The sequence below is a fragment of the Macrobrachium nipponense genome, chromosome 8 (assembly GCF_015104395.2).
Source record: "Macrobrachium nipponense isolate FS-2020 chromosome 8, ASM1510439v2, whole genome shotgun sequence".
Taxonomy (NCBI): Eukaryota; Metazoa; Arthropoda; class Malacostraca; order Decapoda; family Palaemonidae; genus Macrobrachium; species Macrobrachium nipponense.
Window position 1 is genome coordinate 34,507,075 of NC_087203.1, and position 23,717 is coordinate 34,530,791.

The 23,717-nt window shown below is 36.8% G+C and overlaps 1 protein-coding gene across 7 annotated transcripts in view; it reads right to left on the bottom strand.

The window, feature by feature from the left end:
• The window catches only part of LOC135222669 (galanin receptor 2a-like), a 711,404-nt gene that overhangs the window by 212,327 nt on the left and 475,360 nt on the right, over positions 1-23,717 (bottom strand). For all 7 annotated transcript variants that reach the window (XM_064260820.1, XM_064260822.1, XM_064260816.1 and 4 more), the window contains one exon: positions 6,044-6,093. The gene's annotated coding sequence lies outside the window, so the exon portion shown is untranslated. The remainder of the gene's footprint in view (positions 1-6,043; positions 6,094-23,717) is intronic.

Sequence of the window (23,717 nt, forward strand, 5' to 3'; positions counted from 1 at the left end):
GATAATCATAATGCTAATATCAGTTACGGCATCTCATGATGTTAATAATCAGTAATAATCAGTTATGATCTCTCGCGATGATAATGATACTAACGCTAATCATTAAATAACCATTTCTATCAACACAATCGATACTTTTTTCATTATCTTTATCTTGTTAACTTCTTCTGGGCCACTTCTGTTAACTTCAGCGTTATTTGTATTATTACCACAATTGTGTAAAGTGCTTGACGCAATAAGCTACTACAACCAGGGATCTGCAGAAACATTTTATTTGCTCCAGTCGGAAATATCTAATTGGAAAAGCTTTATTGGAGCACTGCTAAATCAAGAAATGCCATTCCGAGTCCTGGCCAATTTGACAATTTAAGAACGCCCATTTTCTCCAAACAAAAAGTCTCTGAAGTACAAATGACCCCGATGGCAACTATTTCAAGTACAGGGGTCATGGCAAAAAGGTCACAAGGTCACAGATCTTAGTGCCATAAGAAAGGGTTTCATTAGGAGAGTACGCAAGCCAAATATAAATACAAAGCTTAACTGTTGAAAAAAAAAAAAAATAATAATAAAAATAAATAAAAATAAATAAATAATGAGGGCCAAGGTTAAAGTTTTGTGCGCGATCTTAATGTATATGATCACTATTAACATAATTATTTGCCAATATCTTTGCTCGTTTACAAAATCAACGTCAGAACACTAACAGGCAGACAGAAGGAACAGACGAACGATTTCTACCCTTGGAAAAAGCAGGAGTTATGACGGCAAAGGTTGAGATTATATGTATGTATATATATATATATATATATATATATATATATATATATATATATATATATATATATATATATATATATATATATAATATAATATATATATATATGATATAATATAATATTTATATATATATATATATATATATATATATATATATATATATATATATATATATATATATATATATATATATATATAAATATATAAACCTTGGGTACAAGGAAGTTTGATAGACTAAGTACAGCTGGCCAAGTACATAGTCCGTGGGACAAGGATGGGGGAGACTCTTAGTTCAGCAAAACCTTTTCTCTCCTCTCCTCTCTCTCCTCTCTCTCTCTTCTCTCCCTCTCTCTCTCTTCTCTCTCTCTCTCTCTCCGTCTACGTCTTACTGTCGGTAAGGGACTAATAACACCAAAGAACAAAAACTGTAGTACCAAGCTGCCGTCAAACAACCAAAGTATTAATTAAACAACTAAATCAAATTATATTCAGTATAACCCAACATCCAATAAATAATAACTATAATAATTCAACGTAGACTAATCAATCACCATATATTCAACAGAGGTAAATATCGTATCTAAATGAAAAAAGTATACATTTCACAAATATCTTACTAATTTGCTGTCTACCGAGCAATGCTTTATGCAAATCTAACACTTTCCAGATTTTTGAAGCCTCACCAAGGCTGAAAACGCTCCTTAAATCACTGATGTGGTGTTTCTGGGAACAGCTGACCCTATGTTTTCGATGAGGTTCAAATGAACTCGTGTAGAAAGCCTAGTGCCATGTTCAAAATACGACCGAAGGGCTATCGAAAATCTTCGGTTTAGAACATAGGAGAATATAGAATTTAGGCCAAAGGCTAAGCGCTGGGACCTATGAAGTCATTCAGTGCCGAAGGAAAAATTGATAGTGAAAAGGTTTGAAAGGTGTAATAGAAGGATGGCCTCGCAGTTGCACTATGAATCAACTGTTATCTGAGGGTAGAACGTAAGATCGCAGACCTAAAGAATATGAACGGAGGTACAGTAAAAGGAATGAAAGGAATTGCAGCTTGGTACCGAAAGGAAAATTCCTCGGTTTGATCATACAGATCAGCCCAATCACCGTGATAACAGGAATAGATTACAGGACTGTGTCAGGAGGACGTTCGTCCATCCAAGATAAAATCAGTTACGCCTCCTTGCTGAGAACCCATTAAATATAAATTCGACTCCGGTCTTAAACAACCCATTTAGAGGAATTTACTGTTTCGTAACCTCGGCGATTAACCGTGACTTCACTGAGCCCATGTAAACCTGGGTCTGAGTATGTCCTTCTCCATCCATTACGTAATATATTTTACTCTGGTCCTCAGTCCCTGCAGGAATGCCGATAGACTCGTTGATAATCTCTGCAACGTCCTTTAGGCCAAATGTGCATTATTTTTTATCTATTACTTTTCATGTTTCTTCGGTCTCCTCTCTGTTAGCTGTCCAACTTCTTTAATATACCCTTTTCCCCTGAGAGTTTAGCAAAGTGACTCAGTGGTTTCATGGTACTAAGTCGTCTAGGGGAAAAAAAAAAGAATTGTTTTACTTATACGAGGATTTCTTATGCGTTTTCGCGTTTCTACTGCAATTGACCTATTGATATGTATATATTAAATGATACGTAGTTATAAATATATACGTAAGTTTGAGTACCAAACCTTTTTCTGTTATCAGTCCCCGAAATTCCTACTCTCTCCTTACAAAAACCACGACTGATATTTCCAACACACACAAAACAATATCGGCAAAAAGCAACTCCAGTTATGGAAATCTGTTCCAGCACAACCAATAGCGAAGGGTGAGTGTGGTCAGTGGTGTAAAAATACAGCGTATAGTGCAGGGAAAAGTTGAAACATTTTTATTTACTCTGTGGCACAAGGGACGTAACGAAAGGAGGACGATAAACGAGAGCAAAATGAAAGCGAATGAAAGAGATTCAGAAGAAGTAGAAGGAAGATATAGCAGCTGTTTCCCTTCATCGCACTAAAGAGGTGCATCTGATGTCTAGGCCAGTCCCTTACGACGCTCCTAATTGGCTGTTGATAAGCCAATGGCAGGGCTGGAAACTCTCAGTCTCTCTCGAGAGTTCACATAGGCAGGATCTATGTTCCACCTCTCCTTAGGGATACGTCTTCCAAACGTATCTCTCAGGAGAGGTGGAACATACATCCCGCCTATGTGAGCTCTCGAGAGAGACTGAGAGTTTCCAGCCCTGTGATTGGCTTATCAACAGCCAATCAGGAGCGTCGTAAGGGACTGGCCTAGACATCAGATGCACGGGTGATGTGAATCTACCAGAGCATCCTGATTGTTATGAATGGTTATGCTACAGGGCGGCTGACTGATGTCTACCATAAACCGTTTTCAAAAAAAATTATGGTTATCGACGATGTAAAGAAACTTGACGAGATTTATAGTATATTAAAACCTCTTCTTGATAAGATTACTAGATTTACAGTATGTTAAAAACTCTCCTTGTTAAGATTACTAAATCAAACTAAGTAGTATCTATAATCGAAACAAATGTGAACATCACATTGATGGTTATAGTGCATTAGGAAAAGAATTAAAGACTGAATTATTATTATAATTATTATTATTATTTTATTATTATTATTATTATTATTATTACGAACACCTTTCAGAACTTGAAAAATCATAACTTGGCCACAGCTCCCACAAAATAAGTGTTCAGTGGTGGACAAACGATGAGAGCACTAATCTCTCTCTCTCTCTCTCTCTCTCTCTCTCTCTCTCTCTCTCTCCAGCTCCTTAGCAAGTAAATTCCTCAAGCATTTTTCTGCCTATTTCCTTTAGCGTACCTGGGAGAACAGAGCTAATAAATAATATTCTTAAGCTCTTCTGTAACTTGATCGCTGTATCGTAACCGCAAGGAGACAGCAGCTTTTGAACTTTATAATGGGTCTTTATAAGTGAACTGGGTTCGAATTCCACGGTAATCGGTGAGCTGAATCTCTTTGGATGGTAGTGATAGAAAATACAATATATATATATATATATATATATATATATATATATATATATATATATATATATATATATATATGCCTGACCCAAAAAGCTAAACCAGGTCTGGCAGTTCCACGCGAGTTGGGAACTCGAGGGGTCAACCGGTTTTGGTAAGCCCCATCATACCATTCATTTTCAGGATGCGGAATTCTCTACCTTGCTCTGTGCTTCCTGTGTCACTTAAACTTCTTAGTTTAGCAACAAGGATTTGTGATCGCTTGAGAAAAAAGACATGAGAATACATTCTTATTGCCGTTATTTTGATCAAACAAAGGAAAGTAAAAAACCGATCACTATGTTAAGGAGAGAGAGAGAGAGAGAGAGAGAGAGAGAGAGAGAGAAACTGACAGTGAGTGGCGGAATTTTTGTTCAAAATGGAAACCAGTAATAAGACACTTGATCAGCGCCACCAGCGCATTTCAACACGACGCTAAAATATGACATTGGCGTTAAAACTGCCATTAAAACATGATGAAGTCAGGAATGCGCAGCATCTCCTTTACCCGACAAAATTACTCAGACGAGTGGAATAATGATCGCTAGCGAGGTGTTGCCGTCTTGCGTTACCACCTATTAAAACTTGACGCGGAAGGATGTATTGTCGCTTCATAGCTGATTTATGATGAAATTGAAAAAAAGAATGAAAGTTTAAAATTGCGTCAGTTGAAAATTTCGTGGGAGATGCATTGTCGTGCTTTTAAAACCGGTGTACACTAAACGGAATTTCTTTAAACATCTCATCGAAGAATTGCGTTCTACTGTATAATAAATTTTGAAATAGTAATTAACTTTTTCAGCGCTTTTAATTTCGTGTTTCATTTTGACTTATACGAAAATGTCTGTAGCTGCGCACGCGTGTATGTTTCTGAATTACGGCCGTTAATCTTTTTAAACACCCCCCCCCCACATTAAAAAACAAGAAAAAAAAAAAAAAAAAAAAAAAAAAAAAAAAAAAAAAAACAGCATTTTCATCCGGCGGGTACAATTCGGGCCGGTAATCACCAAACGTATTAGTCGACTGACGGGAAACCCAAATGAACATTTCAAATATGCAGATCTTTCGATAATGACTGCCGCGAAATGGGGTTTGGAGATAAGTAGATCGTATAATCGAAGCGCTGCGGGATGCGAGCATTGAAAACCCTCCAGAACCCCCAACAGATGCATTGCATGAAATGAGCATTGAAGTAAGATGTATTTCATGACATGAGCATTCGAAATAAGATCCACTGCATGAAATGAGAATTTGAAATTAGATATTGCATGAAATAAGCATTTGAAATTAGATGTATTGTATGAAATGGGCATTTGAAATTAGCAGTATTGCATGAAATGGGCATTCGAAATAAGATGAATTGCATGATATGAGCATTTGATATAGAAATGTATTGCATGAAATGGGCATTTGAAACAAGATGCATTGCATGAAATGAGCATTTATAGTAAGATGTATTACATGAAATGAACATTCGAAATGAGATCTCTCAACGGATGCACTGCACGAAATGAGTTAGAAAGATCTCTTTCCAGATTCACTTCATGAAAAACAGTATTTGAAACTGTAATAATTTTAAATGAGCATTTAAAATAAGATCTCCTAAAGAAAGCATTGCACATAATGGGACCAAAATAAGATCTCCTTGGGTGACATTAAATACGAGTATAATCAACACTTAAAATTCTTACGAAGTGTTCATAAGGGCACTGCATGAAATGTATTAAGAGATAAACAGATACGTGAAGTGATGCATAAAATGAAATGAAATCTTAAGAGCTGTAGAATTAATAAATGCATTGCATGAAATGTTCGTGTAAAAGTAGCAAAAATATCTAGTAATTCCACTACAGAATAGAATAGAAAGTTGAATTTTGGCCAAAGGCCAAGCACTGGAACCTATGAGGTCATTCAGCACTGAAAAGGAAATTGAGAGCAGAAAGGTTTGGAAGTGTAACATGAAGAAAACCTCGCAGAATGCAGATGCACTCTGAAGCAATTGTTTTCTAGAGGGGGGAAAGTAAGATGGAAGAAAGAGAATTTGAATGGAGGTACAGTAAAAGGAATGAAGGGAGTTACAGCTAGGGGCCGAAGGGACGCTGCAAAGAACCTTAAATAACACCAACAGTGCACCGCATGAGGTGTACCGACGGCACTACCCATCTACAGAGATAATTACACTACGGGAAGTGATCAAGACCTTTACCTTATGTAGATTTCGACGATCTCTGAACAATCCGATGTCGAAACGATTATCTGAAACAGAAGAGTAACCGAATGATTATTGAACTCGGGTAGACAGACACACACATCACATTTTTTCAGAGTAAGCTAACGCTCTTTTCTAGCCCAGGCCCGAAGATATCAAGAAAAGGAAAAGTACGGAAGAAAGGCGGTGCGTCAAAATTATGGAGAACAGAAGCAGGAAAAGAGTGCCAACGCCTGGTAGTACAAAGAAAGAAGCAGTCACAGGTAATGTGGGAAGATAATTACAAGGAAAGAAGCAGTCACGGGTAATGTGGGAAGATAATATCTAGATTGTTAAAGAGAAGAAACATACAAATATAAAATATCTAGTTCAAGTTCTCAATAATAAAACGTTTGAATACTATAACTATAATAACATTGTGTCTGATAACAGCGAAAGAGTGAAATAAAAAAAATGAGCAATTTCTTTTTAAGAATAATAATTATGGAGCTTCAAGATGTTTTAAATAAGAAGTGTAGCTACGATGAGAATTTTAATTCGTAAAAATGAAAAAATTAAATCATTAATAATTACATAAACCTGTGTTAAATCAGTAACAATATCAACAGCGGAGCAATTACAATTCCTCATTATAAAGCCAGTCGTAATAATAATGAGATTGGAAATTACAATGATCCAGTATTTAGCTAATAGTAGACCGTAGAGCAATTAAAATGAGCTACCATCAAGGTGTTAATTTTGAAAAAATGGGGCAATTATGAAAGGACAAAGTTCAGGCTATCAAAAATGTGTAACTAAAGAGACGAATAAAACCATGAATTAGAGTGCTGGGGATACAACGATATAAAAATTTTTTATCAAACTACGAGTCATCAACACATAACGTGTTTTTGGAACACAAAGTAAAACAACTTGGGTTTTACAGCATTAGTTTTCCAAACACTGCTCAATTCGGAAACGCTACTTCGCGTTAACATTTTCTTGTCCGCAAACCGACAATTAATTAACTGTTAGCCGAAGGTCCGACCAGACGAAGTTGGCCATGTAAAGTCCAACTCGGACATGAGAGACAAGTTTGGGAAATTCCATTTATTGCGACCACGTAGCGTCGTTCTTGTAAGGATTCGCCTTACCTTCTAGGGATTCCTTCTGGACTGCACATTCATTTTGAGAAACATACCTGCTTCATCCCTAGGTCAGCTTTACAAAAAATTGGTATGACAAAAAAATTCTTTCAAGACCTGGAATGAAGTGCCCATCCCAAGGAAAAAGTTTTATCGTTTATCCTCCAGTGCTTTGAACATCTTCTCCCCATTTGATATAATATTCAGCAGCTGACCCCTATAATTATAATTAGACGGATTGCATTTAGAATGTAGGCCAAAGACCAAGAGTTGGTTCCTATGAAGTCATTCAACGCTGAAAGGAAAATTGAGGTTGAAAAAGTTTAACAGGAAGAAAATCTCGCAGCTGCGCAATGAAGCAATTGTTAGAAGGTGGAAATTATGATGGAAGAAAGAATATGAATGGAGGTATAGTAAAAGAAATGAAAGGCGTTGCAGCTAGGGGCTAAAGGGACACTGCTAAGAACCTCAAATAATGGCTACAGTGCACCTTTCAGGTATTTTTCTTGACTACAAATTGGTATGATAAAAATAATGTTTAGGGTCCTGGGAGACCTGTCTATCCTGGGGAAACAGATTTTGTCTTTTATTCTGCAGTGTTTTAAAAATTGTTTCCCCTCCTCTGATACAATGAAATGAACGGAAGGCGTTGCAGCCAGGGGCCCAAGGAACTTTAAGTAATGCCTACAGTGCAATGCCCTAATGGCTACCCCGCCTACGGAGAATAATAATATAATAATAATAAAATTACGTAACCAGGTAATCTCAGTTCCGGCATTCTTCACCTCCACCAGACTAGACTTGACATATAACACCTTCTGGCAGCAATTGACATTTCTTCGCGAAGGAGAAGAAACAGAGCAAAACATGTGGTACATCCCGGTCGTGCAAGCTGTAGCGGATATAGTGCAGAACAAATAACTTCAGTCACACAGACGCGTAACAGGAGGAATTCCACCTTTTAAACTGAACCGTTTGATTCTGTGAATCACAGCATTTTCCCTCTTTCTATGTATAAACACACACACACGTATGTGTATACACACACACACACACACACACACACACACATATATATATATATATATATATATATATATATATATATATATATATATATATAAATATAAAGGTTTTTTTTGCTACGAAGGAAAAATGAAAAAAGCGAGATATTATACATAGCATCAGTTTTTATAACTTCGTGATCAAGTTATTCATATACATATATATATATATATATATATATATATATATATATATATATATATATATATATATATATATATATATTATATATATATATATATATATATATATATATATATATATATATATATAAAGAGAGAGAGAGAGAGAGAGAAGAATAGCAATACATACAATATATATATATATATATATATATTATATATATATATATGATATATATATATAATATATTATATGACTGGTAAAAATGTTCTGACACAACAGAATTCCATCTAATAAAAGGGGCCCATAAAAACACCAAAATATAGAGAAAAAAGTACTACTATTTCAGAGACTGCTGTCTCCCTCTTCAGGTAGATGAATGAGAAAAGTACAGAAAAGGTGGTATTTATACCAAGAGGTCCATCCACAGGCAAGCCAATTTAGGTCACCCCCCAGCCCGCTGATAATCTTCCTTTAATCTTCTTAAGTGTTGGTTGAATGAAAACCAAACCTTGTCGGATCGTATCTGAAATCCATGCTCCTTTTGAGATGTTCATTACCTGCCTCTCTTTTATTAAGCCGATTCCATCATTTGACTCTTGTACGGCAGTTGCTGCTATAAATACACGTGACAAATTCCAGTTTATTCTATGGTTATGTTCATTTATATGGTGAAAATAGGCGAGTTCTGTTGTCCATACCTAACTGACCGTTTGTGTTGTATTAATCTCTGGGGAAGTGATTTACCTGTAAATCCGATATAAGATTGGTCACAGTCCTGGCATGGGATTTCGTATACCCCAGAGTCCTTGGGAGATGTCTTTTGTTGGACATTAATCAGGGATTGGCTAAGGTGTTTGGGTAAGTAAATACAAAAGGGTTAGATTTTCCGAGGGGTGGTTACTCTCTTAATCGTGTCCAGGTGGGGAAGGGAATTATTATTTTATTTTTTGGGTGTCATCTCTGGTCTTGTCTTTAGGGGTCGTAGAAACTACAATAATAAATGCAATAAAACCCAAAAAACATGCTGTGGATGAGATATGTGGATGATATCCTAACATTTTGGGATAATAGGTGGGGCAATTTTAATGAATTCCTCTTGAAATTAAACGCATTAGTGCCCAGCATCAAATTTAAAGTTGAATGGGAAACAGATAACAAAAAATTCCTTTTCTTGATGTTTTAATAATCAGAGATAGAACAGAATACAAATTTACCATATACAGAAAACCAACGTTCTCACTTTCATACATTCACTACTTTAGCTATCACGACATTACTATCAAGATAGGTGTAGCTAGCAACCTGTTCTTAAGAGCCTTACGAATTTGTTCCCCAGAATTCCTGGAAAAAGAAGTTTGAACTAATTTGCAAGCAACTTCGTCTTTAAAGTATCCTGACCATATAATTGAGAAAGCAATTCACAAAGCAAAACGTAATTTGTACTACCGACCCCTACAGACAAGACCAGAGATACACCCAACAATAAAACATAATAATTACCCACCTGGACACGATTAAGAGAGTAACCACCCCCTCGGAAATCTAAACCCTTTGTATTTACTTACCCAAACACGGTAGCCAAATCCCTGATTAACGTCCAACAAAAGACATCTCCCAAGGACTCTGGGGTATACGAAATCCCATGCCAGGACTGTGACCAATCTTATATCGGATTTACAGGTAAATCAACTTCCCCAAGATTAATACAACACAAACCGGTCAGTTAGGTATGGACAACAGAAACTCGCCTAATTTCAACCATATAAATGAACATAACCATAGAATAAACTGGAAATTTGTCACGTGTATTTTTATAGACAGCAACTGCCGGTACAAGAGTCAAATGATGGAATCGGCCATCATTAAAAGAGAGGCAGGTAATGAACATCTCAAAAGGAGCATGGATTTCAGATACGATCGACAAGGTTTTCATTCAACCAACACTTAAGAAGATTAAAGGAAGATTATCAGCGGGGGTGACCTAATTGGCTTGCCTGTGGATGGACCTCTTGGTATAAATACCACCTTTTCTGTAAACAAACTTTTCTCATTCATCTACCTGAAGAGGGAGACAGCAGTCTGAAATATAGCACTTTTTTGTTTTCTCTATATTTGGGTGTTTTTATGGGCTCCTTATTAGATATATATATATATATATATATATATATATATATATATATATATATATATATATAATATAATATATATATATAAGTCTATCACATTACCATGATTCATATATATATCGAACTACAAATGTCCTTTAATATGGTAATTGTCGAGGCGGTTTAAGGCTTCACTGCCAGTCCTAGAATTAAGAGGTCGCTGGGTTCGCGCCTGTCGATCGCCAATTCTATTATCGCTTATAAATTCCCCCCCGGTTAAGCATATATGAAAAAAATATAAATTAATTCCGAGGTAGAGCGAATTCTTAGATATTAAAGGACATTTGTAGTTCGATTTATATACTATATATATATATATATATATATATATATATATATATATATATATATATATATATATATATATATATATATATATATATATACATACAGATAAATGAGGTTATCTACACATTCTTACACTTCAAGTTACCTTATGAAAGAATAAATTATACACCAAAAGCGAGCTGAAGAACTTTTAAGATAATAATATTCTAAACCAGTTGAAAAACAAGTGTTCCATACGCCTTGATATTAATACTTATGATATTTCGATTAATAGCCATCTACGCCATATAGTCAAAATCTTCATCATCTTTTATTATTCAAAGAACAGGTAATCTCTACAAATAGAATTATTAGTAACAGATTACATCTCAGAAGGCTTAGATTATTTTTCTAGGCCTATAAATCATTTTGCAACATAAGAGGCAGCTTAAACACATCCTATAACTTTAACATTCAAAGAAAACTGATTGTGATTCATATTCCTATTGTATTCGTCAAAGAACAGACAATCTCTACAATTAAATTCATTAGTAACAGATTATATCTCAGAAGGCTTAGATTTTTTGTAGGCCTATAAAACATTTTGCAACATACAGGCAGCTTAAACACAGCCGAAAACTTCAACATTCAAAGAAAACCTGTTTTAATTCATATTCCTACTTTGAAAATGTTTGTTATGACTGTTGAGCGTATTAGGTCTACTGTCATAATGCTGCATGGGTAGTTATGTTGACCAGTCGGAGGAGCATGTTAAGTGTTCTTTCATTGACGGCACCGATAACCTTAACACACCGCACTATGAACTAAGCGTAAAAAAAAAAAAAAAATAAATAAATAAAAAAAAAAAATAAATAAATAAACTAAAATTAGTTCAAATCGCACAGATTACGCATTATAGCAATGCACAACAGGGATCATATTTATATATCCATAAGGAAAATAAGGCTAGCTGTAAATTTGTAAACTTTTCGACATGCATGACATTAGAAATAAAAAAAAAAAAATAAAAAAAAATTTAACACTACTTGGTAACGTCACGTTGACTCTGAGAATCTGAACTATACAAAAAGAATCATGCCGCATGAGATTTGAGCATCACTGTACATGTCGTGTAAGTATTTCTGAAAATGGGTTTTGCAGTAAAAGGAAGAAAGTTGCAGTTACTATTATTTTGTTTTGTGGGTCAACCCTTACTAGGGAACACGCACACAGCACACACACTCGTGTATATATATATATATATATATATATATATATATATATATATATATATATATATATATATATACGTAAATATACATATACATATGATCCTGTGGGGTGTAAGAATACTACCACCGTAGGTCCTGCGTGTCATAAAGGCGATTAAAAGGGCAGCTGCTGCCTTGCAGTCGTACTTTTTAGTAAAAGGCGAGGCCCACCGCCACTAACTGTGGTTGATGACAACAAGGGCATGCGGTCGTATAAACCCCCTTTGCCAAACAATAAACTATGCCTGATGATGCCTTTGATAGAAGGCAGTGGAGGAGAAGGCACATCAGGCAACCGACCCCTTAGTGTAGGATAACGGTGGGAAAGAAGAAGATATACATATATACATATGGATGTTCAGTATAACAGTATTTTCATGTAGGCTATGCCTGTAAGGACATGTACAATTTAAATGTACCAGTTCAACCATGTTTACAAATGTGTATAAGCGCGAGATTTTACAGACGACAAATTCCGCATCAGCCTTTCCATTGCAAAAGGGGAGTTTCACAAAACAGTGATTTTGAAGTTCATGAAAGTCCCGAAACAGTTCGTTCACCGTCCAAGCAAAATCTTTTCCCACATCCTCGTTCATGAATAAACACCGAACATAAGCAAATAACTTCCGCTTGCGCTTCCAACAGGGGAAAAAAGACAATGAAGAACAGATGCTAAGGATAACGGGAACATTCCTATTCCGAGCGTGATGCACCTTCTGCATTCTTGATTGAGGAGGGGACACAGAATCCATCAAGACCGAATCTTGATATTCCGTCGAGCGCAATGACGCATGTTGTTGAGCAAACAAGGGTGGAATTATTCAGGAGACGTTCGTCTAGATTTGGCGTGTGAGGTCTCTCGAGGGGACATCAGGGCTGTTCGCGATCGAGACTGACCATCAAATGAGGCCAAACTGGACAAAAGACCAACGTCACTAATTGGGACATGAGACGAAATACGTTGGCCGACTCTGAACTAAATTAATGAGGAAACGAGACTACGAGCGAGATTGACAATTGCAGCCTGACTGCAAACGAAACTAGCAATCAAACAAAACGCAGATGACTGAGAAAAGAAAAGAATATAGACTTTAGCCCCAAGGGCCAAGCGCTGGGACCTCATTCATTCAACGCTGGAACGGAAACTACATTAAAAAGGTTTGAAAGGTGTAACAGGAGGAAAACCTCGCAGTTGCATACTGAATCAATTGTTAGAATAGGGTGGAAAGTCAATGGTAAAAAAGAGAATATGAACGGAGGTACAGTAAGACGAAAAAAAGGGGCACAGATGATTGCGCTGGCCTTACCCCCGAAGCAGTCACGATGACAGATGACGCTCATTACAATATTTGTGTGCGCTCGAAGCGAAGTTGGATGTACAGATCTGGAGTGTATGTGAGGGTACACAATCCTTCGTCTGCAATATTATCCCTCTAACTTTTTTCATTTACTTATATAGAAACAGCCACGCGAAATAATCACCGACGAAGTCTGGCGGCCCAAGACGTGCCTAAGCGATAACAAAGTGAATTGTGACGGCTCTTTGTGGCGTCGCCAGACGGCAAAGACGCCAAAGTCATCACCTCGCGATTTGCTCTACCTACCACTGGGGAAAATGGGAGAATGACTTCCATCCCTAATGGCAAAACTTCGGATAATAATGTCGCCGTAACTGTCAAACTCTCTTCTCCGTTGGTCACGTTATGAGAAATGATTCCATTATGATTATAATATTATATATATATATATATATATATATGTATATATATATATATATATATATAGATATATATATATATATAGATATATATATATATAATAATATAAATAAATATATACATACTATATATATATATTATATATATATAGATATATATATATACATATATATATATATATATATATATATATATATATATATATATATATATATATATATATATATATATATATATATATCTATATCTATATCTATATATATTATATATATTATATATATATATATATATATATATATATATATATATATATATATACAGGGGGTGCCTCGAGTTACGACGTAGATCCGTTTCTTACGATGCATCGTAACACGATTTCAGCGTAAGTCGGAACATTGAAAATACCACATGATTTAATGTAAATACCTATCAATAACAACGAGAGAACAATTCCTTACCTTTATTAGTTTGATTGGCTTGCACACTGGAGAGGAAGCTGCGGTGCTGGAGAGACTGGGGGAGGTTAGTGAAGAGAAAAAGAACCTCCAGAAGTTGCTGAATCACCATAAGGCTGACTGGGATACGCCGTGATTTTGGTCTTCCAACCAAAGCACCAATAACCTTTCCATTTCAATTATTAGACCACTATGCTACTTAGTTATCACTGTCGCTTCATAGGAGCAGATCCTTCACATGTTCAACGATGCGCTCTTTATCTTTGATAATGGTAGCAACGGTCGAACGGCTAAGGCCAAGCGAGCGGCCAATGTTGTTGGCGTTTCTTCCCTTCTCGGATCGCTTTATAATGTCCACTTTAATTCCATGGTGATGGCCTTTCTTTTCTTCGATGCTCTACCATCAGAAGAGTCCGCCTTGCGCTTGGGAGCCATAACAAAGAGCAAAAAGTACAAAAAACGATACAACACGAGGGAGAGAGAGGCAGTGTAAAACAACCAAAATGGCGTATGGGCGAGGACTGAGCGTAGCGAAGCGACGCCGTCCTCTCCCCCACAAAGCGTATTCTTCCGCCGTGCGCCTGGAACTAGTTCGCGTTTGTTTAACGTTGCTTACGACGCTAAACCGCGTAAGACGGAACGACGCAAAATATTATTTTTTATATTTTTATGGGGGCGCGTTCGTAACCACGAAACATCGTAAGTCGAGACCAGCGTAACCCGAGGACTTACTGTATATATATATATATATATATATATATATATAGTTCAGCCTTCTTCAGTATATAACAAGTGAAAGCGTGTGATTTTGGGGTAGTCTGAACCTGAGCCAGGAGGGGTTTGCTGAATATGAGAGAATGGTAAAGCTAGGGTGTATTTGAATGCAAAGGTAAGTGACGAAGAGAAAGTTTATGTGGGTGTCATGGAGTTACCGTACTAGATGAGAATGGAGTCCCTTTATTATAAATTTATATATATATACACACACACACAGATATATATATATATTTATATATATAATATGTTTAGGGTGCGATGATTCATTATTAGAAAATCCATAGTTTTCAAAGATGGAGTGGAACAGTTAGTAAACAGTAGATGTAGTAAGGCAAGTGGGTGAGTGTAATGAGGACGAGAGTATTGAGAGCAATAACTGTCCTTCGTAAGAAGGTACCGGTGATAGAGAAGACTAAGAATCAAATGGCATAGTGTTGCTTAGTATACGAAGATAAGATTTTGCTTGAGAAAGAAATTCAGATGACAGATGGATTTCCAGTGGAAGAATAATATGGGACCTGGCATGGAAAAGTGTGTGAATTATGTTTGTTACGAAACTATTTACGCGAAATATGTAAGATAAAATGACATGAACCATGGAAAAATCGTATTACAGAACTGGTATCGATGAAATGTGGCATGTATTGAGGATGTAGGGCACTGAAGATAAAGTTTCTTTCTAACAATAACATGTTTTTAGGACTTATGAAAGAGCGTGTTGGAATATGTGCAACTGAAAATTACAGGTTTTGTATAAAAGTAAGTCTGGGACGAGGGTATGCTTTGTCACCGTGGATGTCTAATACCTTGGTAGAAGGCGTGATGCAGTCAGAAAAATGACATCAGATAAGGTGTAAAGTTATGGTCAGGAGAAGGGTTGTGAATGGAGTATGGAATAAACAGCTAATGTTTGCAAATGGTATAGTACTGATTGAAGATACTGAAGAAAATGTACAGAAACTACTGAAATAATCTGAGTGTTGGTGAGAGGAGAAAGTTGAGTAATGTGAGCTAGTGGAAGTTTATGAGGGTAAAAATGGAAAAAAGAAAGATGAAGTAATATTGTTAATATATACATGTAGGACAAATGGCTATGGGTTTGATTTGAAAAATCTGAAGGAAACTTTCAGGGTCTATGGTGCAAGGCGTAAAGAGAATGTTGAGCCACTCTCCTTCAGGGAAGTGAAGTGTGGATGCTAAAAGTGAATTTAAAAAAGATGAAAGGTTTTCGTAAAATAAGTAGTATGCAGCTCTGAAAGAATGAGAAATGCAGATATAATCACGGATAAGTGGTAGAAATGGTTACTATTCATGTCAAGATGGCTCAGGATGTTTCGAGATGGTTTAGCCATGTAGAAAGAATGGAGGAGGGAGGCAGGGTGGCCAAAACAGTAGGCAAATAAAGGAAGACCTAGTTCTAGTGCATTCGGGTCGGAATGCATTTCATGAGCGATGTGAACATCATTCCTATATCGTTTTAATTACTGCAATTTTTTCCCATCTCACGATCTAACGACAGTACTTTCAAGATGGTCACTGGAAAGGAAAACTCCTCTTGCATTGTTCATCTTTCATCTCCTGCTTCTTTTTCTTTTTCTTCTCCTTCTTCCCAGATGTTGGTAAGAGTTGGGACACCGATAAGGCTAATAAATGTCCCATTGGGGCACAGCCACTCCAGGCAAAGACGACCCGATGCAGGATCAATCGTGATGACCCCGCAGAATTTTCTGGCCTCTCCCGAGATGTGTGGGCTTTTGGTCGCTCCGGGGCGTCACTGGGGATCCCTCCGCTCCATAAAAGTCTTCTTAAAAGACGGCCGGGAGAAAAATGTTGGAACGACCATTTTAGAACTCTGGCTGAGGGGAAAGTGATGCCCAGTATTTTTTCCCTTCCACCGGACTTCTATAACAGATGGCCAATGAGTTTTCTTTTTCCACAGATAACCATTCGGCGATGCTCTTTCAGTTTCAGACCTGAGATTGATGAAAGCACCAGGCATTCTTGTTTGCACAAAATTCTTTTCAAAATGTTGAGGATTTAGGGGAATTTTAAGCGCCGACCTACTGTTAGCTTAGCTCAGGTTCAAATTTTTGTCTTTTTCTTCTTGGTCCCGTAAGTGCATCTTGGCTTTTTCAAGTCTTCAAATCTAAATGTGTCTGTGAAAACACAAGGCACTCGGTAATTCTAGGGATAATGTTGTCATTTCGGATGTCAAGATGAATTTATTATTTGTTTGTTTCGTATTTGTGGGTTTCTTATAAAAAATTGATTAAAGCATATAAATAATTGAAGGAAAAAAAAACTTTCTGGTAAATGAGACATTAGTAGTAAACAACTTTCGCGCCACTAGAAAGTTCCCTCTAAACTGGACGTAAAGCGAAAATCAGAATATAAATTCAATCCTGAGCGATCATCGCAGCCCTCCTGTCATGTTTCATTCTCCCGTTCTTTGTTGCACATTCAAAACATTCCCCAATTTTAACCTACTTTGATCGCTACCCCGCCTCGTTTTCTTTTTCCCCCGTCCGGTTCACTCTGAAGGGGATACGCACTTAAAAACGCTGATATATCTATTTTTGCTCCCTTTGAAGGACGTCTCGACGAAATTTAGCCCCGGATTCGAATCGACAGAGAGAGTTTTGGGCCATTGTTATCAAAATTCTGGAACAATGAATCAGATAGGAAGAAAGAGTAGCATAAGACAGGGCTTGCGCTGGAAGCGATAATATCTCTCTCTCCTCTCTCTCTCTCCTCTCTCTCTCTCTCTCTCTCTCTCTATATATATATATATATATATATATAATAATATCATATATATAATTATTATATATATATGACACACACATGCACTATATATTTATATATATACATACATAAGTAAATATTTTATATATTACACATTATATTTGTATATAATATATACATAAATATATACGCGCCTATATATATATATATCATATATATATATATATATATATATATATATATATATATATCATATATATATATATATATATACACATATACACTTTCTTCTTCTTCCCAGCTTTTTCCCATTTTTATATGGGGTCGCCGTTTCGGATGAGTCGTTTCCATCTATTTCTATCTTGCGCTTCTGCCTCATCAATTCCCTTCTCAATGTAAATCTCCTACTCATCACAGTCCTTCCATCTCTTTCTTGGTCTCCCTCTCTTCTTCTTCCTTGCACTCCACTCCCATAGTATGTCTCCCAGCGTGGTCCTCATCTCTCCTCACAGGTGTCCATACCATCTCGTCCTCCCTCCTGCACTTTCTTTGATACTTCCACCACCTTAGTTGACCCCCTTATGTAGTCTATTTCTGATCCTATCCACTCTTGTTACCCAGACATCCACCTAAGCATTCTCATTTCTGCCACATCCATCTTCTTCTGCTCTGCTTTTCTCATGCTTGCTGTTTCCGTACCGTACAGCATTGCGTTCTTACCACCGTCTTGTGAAATTTCCTTTTAACCTAAGCGGCACTCTTTGTCACAAGAACTCCGAGGCCGCTCTCCAGTTGTTCCAGCCTGCCTGTACCCGATGTTTACTTCTTCTTCCATACTTCCTCCAGCGTTAACAAAAGATCCCAAATACTTAAACTTATCAACTCTCCTTATTTGCTCTCCACCAAGCTGAATACTTTCTCTATCATCCCCCTCAGTGGTGGTACACATATATTCTGTCTTGGATCTACTTATTCTCATTCCTCTGTCCTCCAGTACTTGTCCTCCATCTTTCCAATTTCACTTCCAGATCTTCCCTGCTCTCTGCACACAGAACATATCATCCGCATACAATATGTTCCATGGTACTGTCTCCCTTACTTCCTCTATTATAACATCCATCACTATGTTAAAGATAAATGGGCTCAGAAGCCGACCCCTGGTGTAATCCTACTCTCACCTCAAAACCTTCTGTCTCCCCAACAGTGCTCCTCACTCGGTAAATACATTCCGGTACATCTCTTGTATCAATCGCACATACTTCTCTGGCACCATCTTCTCCCTCAGGCTCCTCCATACCTCTTGTCTCGGGACTCTGTCATAAGCCTTTTCAAGGTCAATGAATACCATATGTAGGTCCCTTTGTCTTTCCCGAATTTTTCCATTATTTGCCTCAGACAAAATATACCATCTGTTGTTTCCCCTTCCCTTCATAAAATCCCATCTGCTCTTTACCTATTTGTACTTCTTCTCTCAGTCTAGCATCTATCATCCTTTCCAGTATCTTCAAAGTGTGGGACATCAATTTAATGCCCCTATAATTACCACACTCTTGGACATCGCCTTTCCCTTTAAAAATTGGGATCAATATACTCCACGCCACTCATTTGTATCTTTTTCCTGTTCAAGGATCTTTTATCATAAGATCGTACAGTATATCCACTCCTTCATCTCCTAATGCTTTCATGCCTCCACCGGGATCATGTCTGGTCGGTTGCCTTCCCATTCTTCATCTTCTTTCAGTGCATTTAGTACCTCTTGCCTAGAAACCTCATACCATGCCAATGTTCACTTGCCATCCTCTCTTATTAGTCTATTAGTTTTCTTCATTTAACAAATGTTCGAAATATTCTTTCCATCTCTTCACAATTTTTTCCTCCTTTCTAAGCACTACACCCTCTTGATTCTTTATTTGTTTGATGTGTGTTATATCTTTGGTGCTCTTATTTCTAGCCTTTGATAGCTTCATCACCTTCTTTAATCCTTCCTTTGTCCCCAGCTCATTATACACATCATCATACGACTTGCTTTAGCTTGGGCTACCACCTTTTCACCACCTTGTTTTTTCTCTCTGTACCTATTTCTGTCTTCCACTGACTGTGACTCTTCCCTAATCTTTTCTTTGCCTCCTTCTTATCTTTTACTACTTTCTCAATGTCTTCATCCCACCACCAAACTATCCTTTTCTTCCCATATGATACCAGATGTCTCTCCTAGCAGCTCCTTTCCATGCCTTCTTATTACTGCTGCTTTCGTGCCCACCATTCTTGAACATCTTCAATCCCTATATCAATATCCTCCAAAAACCCCTCCTCTTAAACTCTCTCTTCTTATCCCCTTCCTTCTGTAATTCGTACCATTTAATTTTCCTTATCCCTTTAGCTTTGGTTTTTCTTTCCCTTTTCAACTTCAAGTCCATACATAGCAGCCTGTGTTGGGGGGCTACATGGTCGCCTGGCATAACTTTGCAGTTCTTGACCTCCACCAGATTTATCCTTTTATACAAGAAATAGTCTATCTGGGAGAATCTTCCCCCACTCCTATATGTTATTAGGTGTTCCCTTTTCTTCTCAAAAATGTGTTTACTATTGCCATGTCGAATGACACAGCAAAGTCCACTACACTCTCTCCTTCTGGGTTTCTCTCCCCAATTCCATGGCCCCCATGCACCCGCCCAATCGCCTCATTTTCACTTCCGACATGGCCATTCAAATCTGCCCCAACTATACCCTCTCATGCTCTTCCAGTTCTTGCATTATTCCATCCATGTCTCTCTACACATATATACATAAATATATATATTATACATTTATAATTGTATATATATATATATATATATATATATAGATATATATATATATATATATATATATATATATATTTATATCTATATATATATATATATATCTATATATATATATATATATATATATATATATATATATATATATATATTATAATATATATATTATATCTATATATATATATATATCTCTATTATATATCTATATATATATATATATATATGGTATATATCTATATATAATATATATATATATATATATAATATATATATATTATACTATATAAACTGAAACAAAGAAAAGAAAATGGCTGCAGAAGGAAATATGAGAGATCACTGTCAAATTGATCCTCTTAACAGCAGAATGCAGGATGATGAACCTTAGTTCAACAAACTCCACATCTACCGCAGAAAACTCAACAGGAACAAGTCAATCTCCACACACACTGCGTCACTCACCACTTCCTCAATCACTCTGTCAAGCTCCCTAAATATTAAGGTTCCTCCATCCTAATATATATGTAAATCTATCTATATGGCCGTTCCCGAGAACTCTTCCATTTCTTTGACAGCCATCATGATGCTTCTCTTAAATTTTGCTTCTTACGCTTTTCTTCGCATCTGTGACAGACCAACAAAACTTTAAGTCCCAAATCCCGTGATCTTCCAATTCTGCATTTTGCTATAAGAGTTCAAGTTAAAAGGTCCGAAAACATCAGCCCTATTGAAGACTTCGTAAAATTCCTCAAGTGCAACTTGGAACACGACGTTTGGTCATAAATATTTAGTTGCTAGAAATACTGATAAGTGATAGCTGCTTGGGACTTACACAAGGATGACTTTCATCATATTGGTGGAGTATGGTTATAAGTGAGGCCTTTGATAGTTCTTTTTATATCTGGTACAGATTATAGAAGTGCATCTGCAGTGTATATGGTTGACATTTTACTCGGAAAAATACAGATGTTTTTGAACTTCAGAAAGAGTATAAGCTAAAAAAAATAATAATAAAAAATATGTAATTAAAGAAGCTCTTTCAATGTAAGATGCTTCAACATAATATAAGCCTCTGTTGAATAGTCCTTGTAATAAACGCAATGTATTTGCGTTTCAAGATCAAATGAAAGAGAATAAGCCATGTATGTTTATGTTTCCGTTACGGCTCATTTCGTTGGCGATGTACGTTGGATATGCAATGTCTGTTATCCTGAAAGGAAAGAGACGCAAACGTCTGCTGAAACCAAACTTGACTACCGAAAGAAAATAGAAAGGTAACTGACTATCTGCTCATGAGTGTAAGTCAACTTAAATGATACCTTAGAGGGATACGAATAGAGTGTAGAATTCAGGCCAAAGGCTGAGAGCCGGGACCTACGAGGTCATTCAGCGATGAAAGGGAAATTGACAGTAATAAAGTTTTAATGGCGTAACAGGAGGAAAACCTCGCTCGTTGAAGAGAGAAAATATGAACGGAGGTACATTAAAAGAAATAAAAGAGGTTACAGCTAGGGACCGAAGGGACACTGCAAAGACCCTTAAGTAATGCCTACAGAGCACCACTTGAGGTGAACTGATGGCACTAGCCCCCATACGCTCATGAAGTAGCTTATCCAAAATGCAAGTCCTCTAGGGGTCGTGATATCACAGATGGTTTTGCCAGGATTTGATCAACACGACTTCATCATTTATGGGATCTAGGGGAGACCATAATATTTCTACATGGAAAGTCGCTATAGCAGATTCACATCAACCTGTATTTGATGCCTAGGCCAGTCACTTACGACGCTCCTGATTGGCTGTTGATAAGCCAATCACAGGGCTGGAAACTCTGTCTTTCGAGAGTTCACATAGGCAGGATGTATGTTCCATCTCCTGAGGGATACTTTTGAAAGAAGTATCCCTCAGAAGAGACGGAACATACATCCTGCCTGTGTGAACTCTCGAGAGAGACAGAGTTTCCAGCCCTGTGACTGGCTTATCAACAGCCAATCAGGAGCGTCGTAAGGGACTGGCCTAGACATCAAATACACGGTTGATGTGAATCTACTATAGTAACCATTGCCTGGTATTCTCTGGTTTTGTACGTCAGTGGAAAGGCCAATACAGTGCCTCTGTTGATAATGAGCGACCGCTACACCTGGTACATACACACACTTAAGGAACACACACACATATATATATATATATATATATATATATATATATATATATATATATATATATATATATATATACACACACACACACACACACACATACATACGTATACCTAAGAGGATGGCTCAAGAGAATGCAACACTACCGATTTCAGCCGGCACTTTGGGATGAGGCTGCAAGCTGCGACAGTCGATTAAACTACCTGTTACCAAATTCATTGATCAGATCAAAGGATAAGCAATCTGGTGTTAACTGAACGTGAAAGAAGAATGAAGTCCTGAACGAGACAGATTATAGAAGGTGGTTTTTGTATCTATTGTCATTAAGTAGAAAATATCGCAGAATCTCCCTCTTCCTAACATTCAACCTTTCCTTTTCTGCAGACATATTACGCTTTAACACTGATTTTGAATATTCATTACTTTCTCTTCTGCTAACACGCTGTGCTAGAAATATCGTTCAAAATAGTGACAAAACAACTGTCAAAGATCATCCCCTCTGCATAACGAATACTAATGCTTCAATATTACGTCGTCTAAATGCAATATTTCGTCTTATCACTCTTTCTCAGCTCTTGCAAAATATGATCATACCACATTTAATTTAAGCATAATCTAGAAAAACCATTTTCGGATTAGAGGAATATATTCTCCAATTTTCATTGCTTTTAAAACTGTCTTTAGAACTATGTCTTTCATCGTGATAATTCTCATTAATGAAACAGACAAGAGTGAAATGAGTTTATTTATTTCAGCTGCCTCGCGAAAAATAAGGGGAAAAATAATTAATTGTTAGTGAACATACTTCCCGGACGTAATTGAAGGCGAGTGATGCAGATAAAGGGCTATAAAATTACGTGAATAATGCAATATAAATCTGCATTTTCACCTGCTTGGTGACAGCTTTTACGTCATCTACTTAAGCGCATAGTACTGACATTACTGGGCGAACATTCATGCTGATTTAATACGCAATCATTTATAATGAGTTAGACCATTTG